The sequence below is a fragment of the Temnothorax curvispinosus genome, unplaced genomic scaffold (genome assembly GCF_003070985.1).
Source record: "Temnothorax curvispinosus isolate PA1 unplaced genomic scaffold, ASM307098v1 QBEX01014792.1, whole genome shotgun sequence".
NCBI lineage: Eukaryota > Metazoa > Arthropoda > Insecta > Hymenoptera > Formicidae > Temnothorax > Temnothorax curvispinosus.
Window position 1 is genome coordinate 84,935 of NW_020224572.1, and position 11,082 is coordinate 96,016.

General features: G+C 35.5%; 1 protein-coding gene across 4 annotated transcripts in view; it reads right to left on the reverse strand.

Annotated features, from left to right (window-relative positions):
- The window catches only part of LOC112465000 (neuronal calcium sensor 2), a 125,122-nt gene that overhangs the window by 42,071 nt on the left and 71,969 nt on the right, over positions 1–11,082 (reverse strand). For 3 of the 4 annotated variants that reach the window (XM_025032340.1, XM_025032339.1, XM_025032341.1), the window contains exon 2: positions 10,418–10,894. The exons of the other annotated variant lie outside the window; for it this stretch is intronic. The gene's annotated coding sequence lies outside the window, so the exon portion shown is untranslated. The remainder of the gene's footprint in view (positions 1–10,417; positions 10,895–11,082) is intronic. 4 annotated transcript variants of the gene reach the window in all.

The following is an 11,082-nucleotide window of genomic DNA, read 5'->3' on the forward strand; positions in this document are numbered from 1 at the left end:
TAAATGTGTCAAAATTACACACTTGGCTTTGCAGTGTAATATTTTAGAGAAAATACGCACTTTATCTCAATGCTATTGTATATCATTATATCATTTTTCATATTTCATTAAATTTTCAAATAAACATTTTAAACAAACTTCTACAAAATACACTTCTATAAAAATATGTAGTGAAAACTCAGATATAAATTTCAGAATTTATAATATTGTCATACCGAATTAGCGCCCGGATATAATACATCATTAATCTAACCGTGGAGGGAGGAAAGGAACACGTCGGTTCACATGATCTAAAATTGTTAAGTGCCATTAAAATTGATCTATAAAGTCCTTTTAAGAGGATTTATTGCATCCAGGGTTTATTGCACTCAGGCTTTATTGCGCTCAGGGTTTATTATTAGAAATTCATGTCGTACTCGTGTTTTTACTTGTCTAGAGCTTTCGTTTACAGACGAAAGGAACCCCGCTCAAGTTTTCCCGTATTATTTCTTTCAACATATCCTTTGATGTAGGCGTATACCTATGACCTCAAATCTCTCTTAATTATTTATTGAATGTATAGATTAATATCTCTTTTCATCCCTTTTTCTCCTCTCTACTCTTGCCTCGTCTGCGAAAGTACCTATAGAATATTGGCTCATATTGGCTCTTCGCGAATTTTACGACTCTTTATCCTATCGATTTCAATGGATAAATAGAAGTTGCACGAACGTCCAGAGTCGTAACGCGTCACAAGAGCCCAACGACTACTTCCAATTACGATCTGTATTGTAGTTGCCCGTAACGAGTACTCCTTTTACTAAGCGACTATTCTCACTGATAGTGACTATTCTCACGATAGTTCGCTATCGTATCCGCACGATCAATAATTGGATGGTCGAAAAGAAGAATCAAAATGCGTTGCAAACATGCTCGCACAATGTAGATTCTGCAAGTCTGTTCTCTCGAAAGTACGTTCTATCAGCAACGCAAGAGGTTTCGAGATGTATAAAGCGAAAGCTTTGTCAGCGTTCTTTGTCTCTTTCTTTTTATTTTGTGCAATAGTAATCTCCGAAAAAACTGCGCACTTTCGTTTAGCAAGCATAAAATTAAAATTTGCACGTTCATATGATTGTAGGGCGTAAAAAATTAATCGGATGTAACCTCGATGAATTTTTAATTATTAACTGATAAATTAATTAAAATAAATTAAAATGATTACTCTTTAATTTATTGTTAATGCGACAAAGCTTTAAAATTCACCACATTATTAATAAAGAACAAAGAACTATCGGAAAAGACGCAAATAATTCAATTTATGGCTATGTATTTTCACTTTTAAATAAAAGATTTTTCATTTTCTAAATAATTCGCAAGAATCACGGAGATAAATATTTAAATTAAATTGCAAGTTCGCTCAGTTTTATAGAAATCAGAAAACGCGAAAAGAAAATGAATCCTAGTGCATGGAAAGAAAGTAAATAGAAACCAACAACAATATAAGAATCACATTATAACTTCTAATTAAAATTAACTCCGTTATTTATCTTCATAAATGAAACTTTTCTCTTTCTATATACAGCAGTTTGTGCTACCATTTGCTTCAATCTATCATCCCTCAATTTATTATTTAATTATTCTATTTATACTAAGTCTTATATTTAATTCTCAGACTATATTCATGTCTTATACTCATTCTTCATAATATATACTCTTACATTTATATCCACCAAACATGAATAATTTACTATATATGCTATTTTAAATATCTGCAATGTTTAAATGTTTTTTCACATATTTCTAATTTGATATAATAAATGTAACGTTTTCGTAAAAGACAATACCAATTATTATTGAATTAACGAATCTATTTTAGTATATGTATAGATCACCTGTTCTTCAAAACGTAAAAAAAATGTTACTGGGGCGCTCGAAGCTAAGGAGTAAACTTCGGGGAGAGAAACAAAAGAAAACGTGTGTATTCAAATGTATAGACTATATTACTTGAACAGAAATTGAATTTTTCCCTGCAAGGGCGCGTGCATGCCGTACGTTTTACGACGCCGAGAAATAACTCGTCACTACCAAATGTCAAGAAAGGCCAGCAGGCATCAAAAGCTATAACATTTACTGTTAGATCGACATCGACGATAAAATTTTATTTTATTGAGCTGCCGGGTGGGTGTCGCGCTCGCATTTATAATCTCGTTTATTTTCGCCGTATCGCATTTTGTGTGACTCCACTTCGGTTAATTTTAACGCGGCCGCATTATTTCGTCACATTATGAAAAGATTTTCCAAATATGCGCGCGCTTTCCGAGAAGGAAAATATACAAGCCGCGGCCATTATCGAAACACAAACATGAATATTGAATCTAACCCATGTTATAGTAGAAACGTAATCTTTTTTTAAAATGGCTGGAATTCCCCGCAGCAATTCCGAAATAAAGAAAAATACAACAAATAACTTTATATTGGGAAACTTCTTCGGTCTTATTGTTAGCTCGATGATTTTTGCTTATTAACTTATTTTTTCAAACATGAGCATCTTAAAATCAACTGAATGAATTTGCTAGATCAATTTAAAGTTAAAGGTTCGCTTTTAATAGCAATTTTTTACATGTTTATACCTTAATTAGTCTTATTTTGTCGCATAAAAAATAATGTAACACGTCGGGATTTTTAATAATGCTGCATAATTATTAAACGTAATTGTTAAATCATTCGAGAATATTTTAGCCATAATTACGTCAATAAAATTATCTTACGTTAAAACGTAACTTACAAGATTCAAACGAGAAAATAGGAAATAAATATGGAAATTCCGCAACCTTCCAAGCTCATCTTCAAACTTTTAACTTTAGTTATTAAATATTTCTTGGTATAAGGAAGCGTGATCGTAATCCTGATTACCTAATTAGCTCGCTCTGCGGTATTTGTAACTTTCTAAACTAAACGTGTTCATTCTATAAAGACCAACATTCCGTGACTATAATACACTTTACTGAAGTAAGTGTATACTCAATTGCGTGCCATCAATCAAGTCGGACAAGTACCGTAATTGAAGTCATCGCACGTCCATTAATTCCAGCGGTATTGCGTAACAGATACACCGCGGCAAGTATATTTAGCATTCAATTCGCGTTGCTAACGTCGATACGTGCCGTGACATCGAAAACACCGAAGACGGTGATCTGGAACGCGAGAGATGGGAACCGCGTCGTATATGACATTTATATATACAATATTCGCGTGTTGTCTCTCGCGTACGATCTCGAAGAGAACAAGGTTAAATCAGTCGAACTATTATAACGAGACTCGTAATCGCGAGCACGTACGGCAATAGGTTGCTCGATGCAGTTTCGCGGAATGAAAATGTGACGAAAGACGCTCGAAGTTCCCTTTCGCGATCGTTCTCGCAATTGTCGCGACGCGATTACGAGCCATCTGGAAGTCTGATCCAGTTGCACACACCACCATTGTCCTTCATCGACGAAGACATTCGTCGCCGAGCTCATCTTCTCAAACTCATCCGACTCAGCAAATTATTTCAGCTCGATCGGGAGCGCCCAGACTCTCGTATTAAATCTCGCTACCGCTCGAATGCAGCCTCTTCTCCATCTGGTTTATCCGGACTTTTCAAATGTAACTACGTGTCGTAGGATCGTGAAGCTCGGCTTCGCGACGACCGGAGGAAATAATCGACGATCATTGCACGTCGTCGGAGGAGACTTTGGCGAAGAGAATTTTCCGCGTTTTATTGTTTACGACCGAGTCATGCGCCGATCGTTACGTCGCCTTTAACCATCAGGTCTTATATATTTCGCTTTAGGACTTCGCCGTCAGGTGGATTCTTGAGAGGCCGCGTAGTGGGATTTACCGTCTCCGGGGAAGGACTCCGGCAGATATTTTATTTGCTATGTCCCGATCTTTTACGGCCATTAATCATTCTTTCCCATGAATCTTCGGCGGAAGTTTTATTCGGTTTGTATTTCAAACCATATACACTATATCATAAACAATATAGTCTTGTGTATGACAAATTATTGTTCCGATGACAGATGTAATTTTCTTCTGGTTTTCATCTCCTTTCTCCCCTTTCTTGATTCGATATATAACGTTAGATACTAATTTTTTTCCTCGCAGAACCACGCTATATTTACCTTCTTTTATTAGATTACTACGAATCGTAAATAAATCATCAACAACGGAAATTTATATCCATATACTTGTCTGTCTACACATTAAAGTCCAATAATATTAGAACAGTCGTGACGTCTTTGATAATAATAAAACTCATCCATCTTATTTGTAAGACCTTTGTAACCTTTTCATCTAGCAACGTTTGTCAGAGGCTACGAGATAAAGCAAAGTATCGAAACTCTGTCGAGATGGAAGCCTAGATTGTAGACAACCAATTGATTTGAGAACTACTGATCTCCGTATTACGTCTCGAGATACATGACGTGCGTGAAAACGCACGTCACTTCGAGTATATACAGACTTGCGAGGGGAATAATCTTGTTTGAATAACGGACGTCGCGTGAAATGAGCGTTATTATGATTAATCGATCGTCATTATCCGATCATGATACAATAGCTACGTGTCGTAATGCGTTGATACCATTGCATGATTGCACTGAATGTGATTAAAGCGAGTTCTCAATACGGACCGGCCGGGGCCGTTCGCACGTGTAATGCCCCCAAGTAAATCGTAAGAAAAGATCCATGTACAATGTGGCTAGGATCAATAGCTCAAGGCCGCACTAAATCCTGCTGTCGTGCTAGATGCTCCGGTATATCGATCCTTTGAAATGGCTCGCCTCGAAAAACGAGGATAAAAATTGTTTCGTTTGACGTTGCTATGTATCGAGTGCGTAAAAATATGATCGTAAATTAATTAAATTAACAAGTGGTAGCCAACACTTTTGAAAAATCCACGTAGCTTGCTCGACCTCCTTTCTTATCCTCTATTCTAAAGTTATGATTTAAACAAATGTTGCAAATTATAAATTATATGTAAATTTCTTGAATTTATTTCAATTATTGTTTGTATTACTCATAATGTGTAATATTAGATATATCATGATGTTAAAATCAGATATCAAAGATACGATGTTAAAGATAAATCTATTTTGTAAATTTTCTAGACTAGAATATTATTGTGACGTCTGTAACTATTATTTTATGCACAAAATTGTAAAATACTACAAACAAATAAAAAGTACTTTAATCTGCCTACTTATTATTCAAAAACAAAATGGTACTGTTTAAAATTGCGTGTCGCATGATCGACATCATACGCTTTGTAACTCTTATTCTTGTCGCATTCGATAAGATGCATGAATTATTCAAAATCGTTGACTTATGATACATCCAATCACGTCCAATGATGGCGATCCAGTTAGAAACGACTAGCGCTAGAATGTCAAGGGTAACTGCCATATAGTTCGATACGAGCCAAGATCCATCTAGATACGATAGAAGTCGAATTGGCGAGCCAAGGTTGCGCGAGAGATTTTACCTTCATTCCGTTATTAGTCCAGCGATGCGGTCATCGAATATCGTGGCTCGCAATTTTTGTATCACGCGATTACATCGGTATCGAATAGTGAAGCACGAAAACGGAAGTCTTCAAGACATTCAATTTGTAACACGTCCAACTTAGAAAACTGTTATTTTACAAAAGAATAAGAAGAGATTTACAGTTATACTTAATTTTGTTTGTATGGATGATGCCAATCGTCGATTAACGAAGTTTTATAATTCGCAAATAAAAAGAGCATGAAAAAGAAAGCATGTCACAAAAATGTTAATAAAGTTGACGTAAAGAGATCATTTATAAGAGGTCACTATTTGCAAACAGTTTAAAAATTCCTAATATAACGTACGTATCTATGCAAAAATGGTGTACTAAGAAATTGCTTTTATGCACACTGTTGTTAATAAATCTAAAATTAATTTTTAATTTTAAAATCAAGAGACACGGTAGTACAGGCGCAGCGCGAAACACTACCAAGTATATTTACGCAAACGCACGAGTTTTTAATTATAAAACGAGAAAATACGTCAGAAAAAAATGAAAGATATTTCTATAAACAGTATTGCTAATAGTTTGCAGATATTGAGAAAGTAACGAAGAATTATAGTCTTAAAGCATAGAAAAATATATTTTACACATACACATACACATATACATGCGCGTGAATCGAATATAAATCGTATTCATTATCATGGAAAGTTTAATACACTCATATCATCAAAACTGTGTGACTTAGGTAAAATGTTTTATAAAAATCATCACGTGTTATTTAATATATTTTATATATGTATTTTACTTATTTATCTCGTTTTCTACATTATATAGATTATAGAAAATAGCAAACTTGTATTAGCGGGATAGCGAGCACGTAACGAAACTATGTGTAGAAAATGCCTTAATAGTTCACGTAGTTCTAAAGTCTCTTGTGCGACAAAGCCGTCCCTATGTAATAAAAATCGTTTAAGCAGGCACAAAGGGGAATTCCGTACCGATCGGGTACTTTACCGTAACGACCGTTGTGGAGCGATTTACGGGGCTATCGAAAGTCTTTTTAAGAAGTTACCGGTGAGCCAGCCACGAAACGAATTATTCAAATTGCTTTCGATCCAGCGCGGCGGGTCAGTTGAACAAGGATAGACGTTTCGTCCCCGTGGTACCTGATCTGTACGAAGATTTCGTCGTTTGTACTATTTACTCCTATATGTTACAAAGATGTATTTATGCATACGAGCTCTATGAGTACTTATCCGGTGGAGTCGATATCAGCACGAATTTATCGCCAATTCGATCTCACGGAACATGTCTTGCGAAAAAGGGATTCGCGAATTGTCAGCAACAACAAAACATCGATCAATAATTTTAAAAGTTTTAAATAATTTTTAGATAGTTAAAAGCAGAAATTTATATGTTATAAAAAACAAATCACTTTTTATTCAATTAAATTTTATTTTAATTGATATTCGAAAAAAGCGTGACTATGAAATATACTTCTGAAACTATCGAGAACACCACCAAAAACTCGTTTGTATTTTCAAAATATTGTAGTAAAAATATTTTTAGGGTTCTTTTAATTTACACAAAACTCCAAAAAATGTTGTATGTATGCGTGTGTGATCATATTTATTGAAAATATTATAACAGAATATTTTATTGCTTCAAAATTAATGTCGCTTTTTAACCATTTACTCATGTTTAAAAAAAAACAGTGAATATAACAAAATATAGAAAAGTATTTTAACAATTATTCTTTAAGCTGAATAATGCTTGATATAGTCTGACGAAAGAAAGCAAATGTGAGGCTCAATTAATATTAATCAATCCACGTAATCGTAAAGCGTAAAAGAACGTAGATAAAAGATAAGCTATGAATTTATTATTATACGACTTTATGCTACTTTCAGCGTACATGTCTGGACTTCAACGCAGCTTCTCCATATACTTAAAAAGTTTGAAAAACCGATATGCATTTACTGCTTCAGCTCGTATCATACGGGTATCATACTCGTATAAGTAGAATAGCTTTAGAATTTCTAAGTTCGCGATCTACTGAGAATTTAAATTGAAATAAAAAAATCTAACATGTGTAAATTAATGCGTAAGGATATTATTAAATGTATGTTTCAACCGATTATGTTATACGATATTTTTTATGTTAATAATTCTCTCCCACCAGCATTGTACTCGAGAAGTATTATAGTTCACAGTAATTTTCAGTAAACTTTATGAAATAATTAAATTACCAGACCTTCATTGTTTTTATAACTGACAATTGAACTATGTATAATGTCAAATTATGTAAATGTCAAATTATACGTAAGAGAGATACAAGACAGAACATGTTTTGTTACTGCTCTTATTATAGATATAAAAGTTATTTATAAAAACCAAACAAAATTAAATTTAAAAAAAAATTGTAAACAAGAAAATGTCAAGTTCCAAATCCTCAGAAACGAATTCAATTAACATTCCTTAAATTTAAAAGCTGTGGCACCTGGGATCAATTTAATTTCAAAACGAGAGATTTTTACGCTCAAAAAGCGTATTACTTTTTTCATTCTAATTACTTAAAATTATTTTAAATATCGTTATACACATTTGTCAATTTCTAAACTTCGTTTTGAAGTTACTGCTTCAGTAATATTGAGACTCGCGCGGCATTCGACATCGATTTCGTTGATCTTGTGAAGGAAAAGCTGAGAAAAACGGAAGAACGATTGCCTTCAACGACGTTATCTCGAGGACGCCTCGCAAGTGTGCCGCGATGAACATGAAAACGGCCGACGAGCCGAAGATGATGGACGAGAGGTTACTGCCATGAGATCGACCATGAATTATGCAGACACTTCAAGCCTCATGGCTCCGCAGCGGTTAGACGGGACGATGGGAAGCTGAACGACGAGAAACGTTGTTAATGCGCAACGAGATGAGTGTTAAATCGTTCAGACGTCAAGTCACGAAACGTGCTATTGTATAAAAACGGCTTTACAAAAATCAAGAGTTGCCAGTTGCGTCACTCAAACTGAGAACTAATAGAAAACAGTACGTACGTGGGATCGCCGATTATTACCCGCTGTCGAATTATTCTTCCAAATAACAAATCACATGTTGGTGATATTACAAGATTTGGGTACTTATTCATTATATGGGCGCCACTTCTAAAACAAATATTTGTATTTATATAACAGTAGAGATTTATTCATTCATGAAATATATATATATATATATATAAAACAGTAAATTTAATTACCTCAACATTACTTCAACAAATAGTGTAAATAAGTTAATGATCGGCTGTGTTTTCAAGTAGAAAAAAATTGGAACGCCCGTACAATGAGTAAGTACCAAGATTTGTTATCAAAAAATTAGAAAAGTTTCATACTAGATACAGTTATAACTTCGCAACAAACATATAACATGATAATAAAACCACAGTATTAAGAGCAATGCTAATTAGCGTTATAATCCCATCGCCATCGTGTGTGCAACTATATATTTGTCTTCATTTTAGCTGTGGGACGCTATTTCGAGATTATTCGGTAGTAAAGACTTTAACATGCCTAAGTATCCCTCTTTAGCATTTTGGTTCGCGTATTTTACTCGACAATGTTAATTTATAGTGTTCCCGTCAAGAAAATATATTTATTTGCACGCATAAACGTAAGCGGAATAAAGTAAAATTTAGCAAGCAAAACAACAAAATTATAAAACAATTTTTGTATCCGATAAAACGTGCTTCTATAAATAAATTTGTATACTATTTCACGTGAATAATTACTTTAGTTTACGCATTGTTTTCGACAGCAACATTCACATTTTAATCACGAATCCTCCTAAAATTTTAACCTGGCAAAATAGGATTATATTGCCTCATTACATTCACATCGATCATCGTGAAAATAACGACCGCGGAATTAATAGCGCAAAATTTTAATCTGTTGTTTCAATTTGCTGGAACAGCTGTCGCAGAGCTCTTAATTCTAATTAAACATATATATACGGAGTGTTTCATCACGGCCAGTGTACAAGATGCGAGCAACGACTTGACTTTTCGTGACGCGAATACTCGAGGTAATTCAACGTATTCTCTAATTTACTCTTCTGTAACATTAAATCCAACTTGAGCACGCGAATCCGCGTTTTTCGTTTACAGCGCCCCAGAAAAGTCACGCTATGCTTGCGGATTTTTTCGCCAATTAACCTTCCCCCTTAATTCTTTTGCCCCGTGAATATTATTGATGGTTATTTTAACACTTTAAATTCGTTTTAATATATTATCTAATATCTTAAGACTCGAAGTCGTTAAGAAATTATTATCGTGCATGCAACGTGACATTTATGATTTCTTTTTTTACGAGAAACCTAAAAGCATCGTCATACTTATATATCTTTCTACTCGTTCACTTCAGAGCTGTCTTTATGATATATTAAATAACGATATCTTAAATAACGGACAAATTGTAGTACCTACTACTTTGCTTCATATTGAAACAAATTGTAGAGAAAAGTCAACATATCATCCGTCATATTGTGCGAGAGAGACTTTGTGTAGGTAATAACATTACCGCGCGAAACTAAAAAGAAAGTACATTTTCGACGAGTTCAATTTTTAACGTTACAGATACGGAAAAGTCTATTTTACGCCGATTGCAGCGTTACTATTGTTATACATACAGATTCCTATATACATCTATAGCGACTTAAAAACTTAAATATCTATCGTATCGGTTTTAACCTTTACTAAAAATTCGATAGCTGCCCTGATTGAATAGATTACCGAGTAATATACGAACGGTAAACGGAGGGAAGATAAAGAGGATATCGGAGCTTTTTACGTTCGCTCTATTCTATCCGAAATCGAAAGGTCACGAGGCGTTAATGAACTCAGGAGAAGCTTACCGGTTCAGCGTCTACGTAAATTCCACGATATCTGCGGATGTTACGAATCTCCCAACGTACGATGTATCCCCTCGCACGTCCCGAAAAAAGAATAATAACGTTCACTCAATGGCAGGCGATCGTCTTCAAACTCCAAGTCCTCTTCGAACTCGTGCTCTTTCGCGCGCCCTGCGAAGACGCGTAGGACGCGACGATTGGAGAGACGACGGCCAGGAGATAAGGCTATCCAGAAGATCCAGTCTGGCAGGAACTAACCGATTATCTCACGAGAAGCCGTCGTTCGTCCGAAAAACTGCAACCGCGAGATCGTCGCCGTTGACACGGGCTCTTTCACGACACATGGAACGTACGTTAAGCTCGCGAACGTACGTACCGCTTGCAAGCTCGCAGGTCACTGCTGTGGCAAGCTCGGTCCCCTTCCGGCTCGCGCACCCTCGCGCGCAATTCGCGAGCGCATATTATTCTCACCTCGTCGTCCTGCGGACATCACGGCGACGCGTACAATTTTATGCCGCTGCCCGAGCTTATACGAGGCTCGAGAGCGCGTTGCTTTTTGCGTATTGCATATTCGCGCGCTATCGATCGAAGCGTCTCGGTGGTGGCCGATAAAGGGCCGCAGCTGCATGAAGAAAGAGAGAGATATATAATATATATGTGTATGTGTA